General features: G+C 46.7%; 1 long non-coding RNA gene across 1 annotated transcript; it reads left to right on the forward strand.

The window, feature by feature from the left end:
- Positions 1–1,607: 1,607 nt before the first annotated feature.
- LOC109299423 lies at positions 1,608–5,303 on the forward strand. The gene is made up of 3 exons (XR_002097832.1): positions 1,608–2,060; positions 3,607–4,185; positions 4,489–5,303. It is a non-coding gene; the product is annotated as an uncharacterized LOC109299423 (long non-coding RNA).
- Positions 5,304–8,866: the final 3,563 nt, after the last annotated feature.

Raw genomic sequence — 8,866 nt, forward strand, 5'->3', positions numbered from 1 at the left:
CTTACCTAATTTTTCTTTTTAAGGCCACAAAAGCAGACATGCTGAACTTGAAGCCTACAGTACTGGGAAGGTAAAGCTTCCCCCAAGGTAGCTCAAGGAACCACACTACAGAAGTGGGGATGATATAATTGGGGAAGGTCCTGCTTGGAGCAGGGGGTTGGACTAGATTTGACCTCCTGAGGTCCTGCCAGCCCTCATTTTCTATGTTTCTAAGTTCAGCAATGAAGAATGCTATTCCACTGACTTAAGATGAGCAAGAAATTACTATTATTTATTGTTGAGTAAAGAGTGTGTGTGTGTGTTGTCTTTCCACCTCTTGATAAGGCCTTTGCCTTTGAGAGTGATATGGAAGTTTTGAAGCAGGCTTCCTATTCATATGCAGGTCAATTAATTTGGGCACCTAAAAATGCAAATATTGGTGATTAAAAGAAGCACTCCGGAACTAAATACCTTGAAAATCTGGGCCTAAACATAGAGGGTTTTTGAAACTACACAGCAATGGGGAAAGCCATAAACTAAATTTCCCTTTTCAATGGATGCATGACATGGAATCCATGTGACCACAGAAACTACCAGTCTGGTTGTGCCTGTTGGCCAGGTCCGACGCTGCCCACATGCAGAGCTCTGAGCTGCTTTCATTTTATAGAGGCAGAATCAGATGTACAACATGAATTATGAGAGAAACGAGAGCATGGAGAGGAAACAACAGATAGTTCAGAGCTGGGGCTATTGCTTCCGACACTCTCTCCAGTCCCCTCTGAAAGCTCTCTGCCCAAGTGTAAAAGATCAGAAATTGGTAGATTGCATGTAAAAAAAGAGCCAAAAATCTACACTTTTCATGGAAAAACAGTCAACTTGGCAGGTCTGTGCCTGAGAAACCAGGAGGATGCTTGACCTCCTACGGGCAAACACAGCGTTCGCTCTGCTTCCAAAGAAAATGTACTTCAATTCTAAGAAGTCCGGGCACAAACCCACACCCTGGATTACGACTTCCCAACAGACCGGAACAGGAGGACAGAAGAACCAGAAGAGAGAGAAAATCATAGTGGGCTCTCCTCCGACACCAATACTGGCCGTTTATACTTATACGTCCCCAGAGTGTTACCTTCCATTTTGGACGACGTTCCCTAGAAAGCAAAGGGCTACGCTTCTGGCCTGTAAGAAGCAGGTCGAATGGACTCCAGCACATCCAGAAAAGATTACGGCTGTACTTTTGTGTTAGGGAAGTAATGCAAAAACACTCTGAAGGCAGATGTAGGAAGGTACCAGCAATCGATGCTCTCGAACAAAGACGAGACTTCCAGGATGAGCTAAGATATGGAACAAAACAACGCTGATAAATCCATCCCCTGCTGCCCGGACAGACACGGATGGCCACTGCTAACACAAACAGACTGTTCGGGAGAGCTGATGGGCTTGCTTTGATTATGCTCGGGATAAGGCTCGGTGCCCTTTGATCCCGTGATGTTTTTGGCGCCTGTGTTACTGTCTAGCAGCAGGGTGTATTTTTCTATCCCAAGGAGCGAGTGGATGCAGCTGCCTGGTGCTGATTTATAGTAGGAAGCGACCGGTAGGAAACCAACAAGTTTCTCACACAGTAAAATTGCTGTATTTTCATTTCCAGAGCCAGTGAAATGATTCGAGGTCTGGGGGTTTTGGGTGGGGGCGGAGGCCAGCAAGGCTTTTTCTGCACTTGGCGTGAATCGCAGCGCAAGGCGATTCAGGAACGATGCTCGCAGCCCACCACCCCTCTCCGTACGTTCGGATTCAGAGGAGCGGACGGCGTTTGGATTCAGTCTGGCTCCGGGGATTTTTCATTTTAATGCTTCCGCTTTCTGCAGTGACACGAGCCTGTTCCTAGACTGCAGTTTCCTGCATTGGTCTTTCCATTGCTTGGGGGTTTCCTTGCCGGCCTCGTATTTGCATTGTGCTGGGCTCAGAACGCACGTGTGCATGTGCACGTGGGCACACGAGAGCCAGTCAGGCCTGGCGCGCAGGCTGCAGGGGCCGTCTGAGACAGAGACAGTCTCTTTTATTACTGCAGCAAGAAAACAGGAATGGTAAGCCCCCGCTGTTATATACTGCATTTACTCAAATACAGCACGCAGCTTATTTTAATAATGAGCCACTGGAAATTGGAGCGCACGTCTCGAATGAGAAAAAGCAGAGGGCCCAGTCCTCTGGGATGCAAACTGCCTGGGCACCTCTTCGGTGCCTGGGCACCTCTAGAGGCACTGCCAGCAGGGGACAGGCCCCTCAGCTGACCTGGCAGGTGCTGCTGGCTGCCCACCCAACTCAGCTCAAGACAAGAAGGGCCAGGCAATTTGGCACAGCCAGCAGCACCTACTCCATTCCTGCAGCTAAGGGGTTAACCAAACAGACCCAGGTTTTTGCTCCCTTCCCCCACTGCAGCTGCCTGTGTTTTCCCTGGAAATATCAGATCCTGATCTTTTTTTTTTCCTTCCTTCATTCAGCCTTTCAGAAACAAGACGCACCCCTTATTTTGGGGGTGCTGTGGTATGCCAGACAATACGGTAGCTAACGATCATGACTGAATGGGCCAATATAGCCCATTTATGGGTCGGAGAGGACTTCCCAATCCTTTCCACAGCCACCCCACTTCCAGGCTCTGACCTGGCTTCCCATTTCAGCCTGACTTCCCTCTCTCAATTTTTTGGGGGCTCTCAACCCTCTCATTACATGCTCAGCCCTTGCTTGGGGCCATTACCCATTACTTAAGGCCGGTTCCTGCTTCTAAGTTTTCTTCACCTATTTCCTACTGGTCTCACTTATATAGTGAGCCAGCCCCATGGTCATCAAATAGGCCTACCAGTCTCAGAAGCTGCCAGGGCAGCTGTTTCCTATTGCAAACCATGGCAAGCCAAGGCTTTCCACGCAGGCCCTGATAGTCACAGCAGCAGCAGAGATAGCTCTAGCCTGGCCCATCATTTTGCCCAGTTTTACTCTCACCTTTGCCATGGGCATGAATGGAAACATGGTGGAAGAGGAGGAATGGCCTAGGGGACGGCTGTTTGTAAACACGTGTCACGGCATGATGAATGGCGCGGAAATCTCTACGCTGGAGACAAGCAATAAAGATCACATGAGAGAAGTTTCAAAAGTCAGCCCTGTAGCCCAGACCTGGCTAATCACACAGGGTATTATACGCACACACATGCACACGGCAGCGCTAGTAATATAAAGGGCCAGGGTCGTCATATGGTATAAATCAGTGATCCAGCCTAAAATAAGTACAGGGCAGAAGAAACTATCATTTTAAAAACCACCCCAAGATCCCCACCCCTCAAAAAAAAATCTCCTGGGTCTTTTTTTCCATCCCTTTTTCCATTATGTAAATAGCCTCCCTCTGTTATGTCAACATGCTGCAAAACCCCTTTCAGCACAGATGAAAGGCTCGCAGAGGAAATCTCCTTCCCCTCCCAGATGTGAGCAAGATGCCTAAAGACAAAACGGAGCTTGTGCCCTGCAGCAGCCCTCCATCTGAAGACACCACTGTCTCTAGGAAGCCCGTTTGACCTACCCACCGGTCAGTGGTCAAGAGCCCGCTGCAGCAACCTGACCTGACTGCTGCCTTTTCACTGCTAGGATCCAGAAGAGCAGGCATGAAAGTCAGCTATTCAGAGAGGAGAAGGAAGCATGCAGCAGATGGCATTTGAATCCTGTGATCGCACACAGCATCCCCGTCACCAATAATTAACCCCTTTCTTGCACACGGAGGGACGGCCTGCCACTCATCTCAGTTCTGTGGTTCCTCAGCCCCGGGATAAGAGGGACAGTACGTATTGCTATTAACCTCTGACCTGCCACAGTTCGCATGTGCAAAGCCTTTCTCAGACATGATAGCAGAAGGGCAGGTATTTTCTTTTCCCTACTTCTTTTGTCTGTTCTGAGATATGCTGTCCAGTGGCCAGGGCTATGAGGGGCCGCTAAATCCTCGGGGAGGGGGAAAAACCCTGCCATTCTGCCAGGACAATCTGCAAAATAACTACCGAGCACAGAGTGATTATTCAGAGGCGAACCTCTCGGGTGGACAGAGGGTGAGGCTTCCAGGTTCTGCAGCGTGGAGGACACGACGCCTTGCATGGGCGACATTGGCACACGCACACGAATGGGATCTCATGGGCCAACATCAAGATGGAAGAAATGCAGACGTTTTCATGAAGGGTGAGCAAAACTGATGGTACAACATGAGATTCTGTCATACCAAGACAGTGCTCCCCCACACACAACCCCAGCCAATGACAGCAAAAATAGCATAACACCAGCCCTGCAAAGGTGGGCAGCCCACAGGGCGGGTCCACAACCAGGCACAACATGGTTCTGTTCAGGGTCCATCCAGAGCAAAGCAATGACCATTAGATCCATAACTCCCTTGACCCACCAAATAATCTTCATTCTTTAGGAATAAAATATATTTATTGGCTCCTATGACAAAGCTTCCAAACAAGTATCTGTCTTTAATTTCAGCAAACTGGGACATTTCCCTTTTACCACGATGATAGGGATTTAGGAGACCTATCCCTGCTCTATGTCTTTCATCAACTCAAGACCAAGAGGACTTGCCATTTGGGACTTTTCCAGAAGATACAAAAATGGTTCTCTACAGCATTTGTTTTGCAAGAGTAGCCTGCAAAAACATCTATTCATCCTTTTTCACTGGGATGCTCTCCAGAAGGGGGAGTTTTCCCTATTCAGAGCTTTTAGCATATGTTTCGTGTAGAGAGAGTCATTCATTCATTTCCTTCCACCACCCCATGCTCACATTGTCAGTATTGCCCTACAGAATATACAGCATGCATTTTTGTTTCCTTATTTTAACTAAAGGATTCAATTAATTTTTTTTTCTACATAATATTCCATGATTGGGTGAATTAAATTTAAAGCTACCCCCTCATTATGACTTTGCAAACAAAAACATTATTTCTAGGAAAATGCAAACATCTTGGCTTCCACCTTTTCAATTTTGTATCATCAAGGAAATTACAAGACAATCAAATCACTGGTAGAAATAAATCAATTGGTTATATAGTGGTATATATTTTTTCTATAGGAACGTATGGAAATATTGACAATATGAAGCCAAAACAGGGATAGGAACTGAACAGTAAACATCTGCAGATGACTGGAAACAGATGATGGGAACCATCCAAAGGAACTCAAGACTGAAGAAAGGTTACTTAACCATAATGGTCAGTCTTTGAGAGAGTATCTACAAGTAGCAGTCTACTCCCAGGCCAGGCTGAAGCAATTGATTAAACTTTGGCTATCACCCAAACACACACACACACTTACTTAAATTAGCTTGTAAGAGCTATAGCAGGAACCCAAACATTTGCTCCAATAGAAATACTATGCAGGTAAACCCCAGATGCCACCCTGAGTTAATACTACAGGCAGTCCTCAGAATTACGACACAATTGGTTCCTGAAAACCACATCGTAAGTCGAAACATTGTAACTTGGAACTGATTTTCCCATAGGAAATAATGTTATAAATGGGGGAATGGTTCCTGAACCAAGGCCTGATACCCAGTTTTCCCCAATAAAAACCCAGAATGTTGTACTCAATCAATTATAGATGAGTAATGTAGCTACATTAATGCATTTATATTGTAAATAGCAATCATATTGAATTGGAAGGACTTCTTTGAGGAGACTTTGCTGGATGTTTTGAAGGGCTCTTGGTTGGACTTTTTAAAGGGCTCTTGGCTGAAGTCTTCTCAGGAGTCTTGGCCACAGGTTTTCCTGGAGTCTTGGCTGCTTTCTTAAAGAAAGTGTCCAAGGAAGTTTGGACAGATGTTCGCCAGGGAGATGAGTGACGCAGCGAACTTGATCACTGGCATGGTGTTGCATCGGATCAAGCGTCGTAAAGTCTAAACTGACATCAGAAAGTTGAAACAGGGTGTCAATTTATAAACGTTGTAAGTGCGAAACATTGTAACTCAAAACGTCGTAAGTCGAAGACTGCCTGTATTTAGGCTTAAGACCATCACATCCCAGCCAAAGCACAACACATCTCTGCATGTGCTAATCCAGTTCAACAAGCACCAAGTGGAAAAAGTATTCCCCTTGCGCAGATGGTCAAAGGCTACAAAAGGTTTTTGCAACTTTCCTAATGCTTCATCCTCTCCAAATCCAACCTCAAAGCCATCTTGGCATCTAGATCTGTGAAGACTCATTTTACATGGGTGACTGAGGTTTTGGAAAGAAAGGAAGGAGATTGGTGTTCTGGTTCAGTGGGAAGGAACGCTGCTCAGATAAAGCACGTTACCCCGGTCTGCATCCAGAGTCTGCACTGGCTTCCAGTCGCTTTTCAGGTGCAATTCAAGGGTCTGGTTTTGACCTATGAGGCCCAAAATTATCTGGACCCCATGTACCTAAGGAACTGCCTTCTCCCTTATATTCCATCATCATCACTAAAATCAGCCTCCCACAAACAGCACGTAAGACCCAAGTCCATTTGGCAAAAAACATGCAGGTCATCCTCAGTAGTTGCTCTTCAGTATCTCCCCACTTTGTGTTCCCTCAGAGCCCAAGCCTGGACACCTGCCATATCCATTGCTAAACCTTCCTATTCAGGCAGACCTTCAACAGAAAGGGATATATTTTGGGCCATTGTCTGGGGAGCTTTTTCTATCACATATTATTTTAATATTTTTATCTTTTTTTATTTGATTGTAGCTACTCTGAGCCTCTTTTGCAAAGCGCAACATATCAATCTAATAAATAAATAATATACAGTTTTGGAGGCAGACGCAGGACATGCTTGAACCATACCAAGGGGCGGATCAACCACCCGGTGCTGTAGCACGTCTTCTTACAGATGCAGTGACAACTAACAATAGTGCCTTTGGTGATGGTTGGGGTAAAGAGCCCTTCCCAGAGGCTGGAAAGGTATATCTGTTAACTTCCATAGTATGAAGCTGAGATCCAGCTTTGGATCAGGTTCCTTGACTAATAGAAAAAAAAACAACCAGCTGTATTAGAGTATCACTTAATGGAAAAAAAGGCTGAACGACCTTGCCACCAGAGGCCAAAATGCCTAGACACGACGTTCCTGCCACATGAGAAGACTCCATCTCATTCTGCATCCTGGTCCAATCCATGTAGACTAAGCGGCTTGGAGACATTTGTCCATAACAGAGCTTCCCCCACACTAATCTTGTCTGGCCATAGCTGATCTATTCAAGACGATGCCTAAGTCCTCACCTTCCTGATAGCTAATAGAAGAAAATGGGACAGTAGAAAAAGCACAGCGCAGCTTTCAGCTCTTGTCTGACAAGGCATCATACAACTTATATTATCAATGATGAGCTGCATTGAGATGGCACCTAGCAGTCCAGGCACTGACCAGGACACCCCATCATGTACCAACACTGAACCAAAACCAGCTCCAGTCCCAAAGGATCTGCAATCTAATCCCTGCAGTGGAACAAACCTGAGGCCAGCTTCCTGATCACGAGGTCCCTGGCCCCACCAGCTGCTCCACAAGATAAGCAGGTAATGGTCACTACCCCCCTAGAGAAAAGAAGCATAAAGAAGTGGATCAGTTCACCCAAAGTCATAGAGGGGATTTGTGGTGGAGTCAGAAATGGAAGCCAGATCTGCTTTACCATCTCCAAGATCACACCTCCCCTTCCCCAGCACGTCTCCGTGAGCCCCGGCTAGTTTAACACTAAGCACAGCACTCATGCATAGGGGGCCCAGAAGGCATGTGTCCAGCAGACAGGATGTCCAGTGAGTCACACAAAGGAATCTTGTCACCCTGAACTTCGACATCTCTTTTCTGCTCTGCCAGGTTTTATTACTGGGAAGGGGAAAATAGGACTCGCAGCCACAGAAAGCTGAGCTGTTGCCTCTGAAAGGGACCAGGATTAGCAGCGAGGGGAGGGGACGCAAGTGATAATAAGCTGGCAGCTCCCTCTCAGCTTCAAATCTAAGTGCAATTGGTTTAGACATTTCACTCTGCAAAGGGAATCCTGTGGGAGATTTAGGATCAATTCCTGAGTCAGCTACAAAAGCCCCATTTGACTGTCAGCAGAAGCTACTGTACACCCACAGCTTCCACAGCAGTTTTGAGCAATCCACACTTCAGTCCCTGGCTTTCTACTGTCCTTCAATTTGCAATCTGGAAAATGGGGGATGTGGCATTTCCCTACTTTGCAGTGATACCATGAGGCAGATGCTACAGCACAGCAGGCAATGGATACCCTCCCAGATAATGGGTCCTTTACAAAATTACATATAGTGCACCAGCAGCAATGGGAACAGAGAGTGTAGCGGTGCAGTGCCATCACCCTGCATCTGTGGACAGACCTTTCCAGCAATGATGCTGCTCCTCCCAGCTTCACTGCATTGCTGCCAACAAAAGCTGGCCACAGTCTTGTTTTGTGCCACTTGCTACTCAAGACCCTAAAATTAACCATCTGCTTCACTATTCTTTCTGAAAAACCCATTAGCAGCAGCAGAGGCAGATGCTGGAGCTATACACTTGGAGGAGGATGAAAACTGGGAGGTTAGGTGCAGAAGGCTCCGGGGGGAGGGGACAGGGGACAGGAGTCACACAGCTTCCTCAGTCATAGCTGGAAGGGGGTTGTGGACAACCAGAGTAGCATGGAGTATTTGCCAGATGACCCTCCTTTATCCTATGAGACCAGTTCCACATCAGCACCCTTCCTCCCCACACCCTCCACCACACGTATGCAGTTGTACCACTTCACTTCTATCAATGTAGTTACAACGGTACAGCTCCATCCCTCCCTTCCCCAAGCAGCAACGCAGCTTTGGAGGCATTAGGATATTTATATCAGCACCGTTTATTCCCATAGGGGTAAAAGAATAAGCTA

Source organism: Gavialis gangeticus, unplaced genomic scaffold (genome assembly GCF_001723915.1).
Source record: "Gavialis gangeticus isolate Ggan-Ray unplaced genomic scaffold, GavGan_comp1, whole genome shotgun sequence".
Classification (NCBI taxonomy): domain Eukaryota; kingdom Metazoa; phylum Chordata; order Crocodylia; family Gavialidae; genus Gavialis; species Gavialis gangeticus.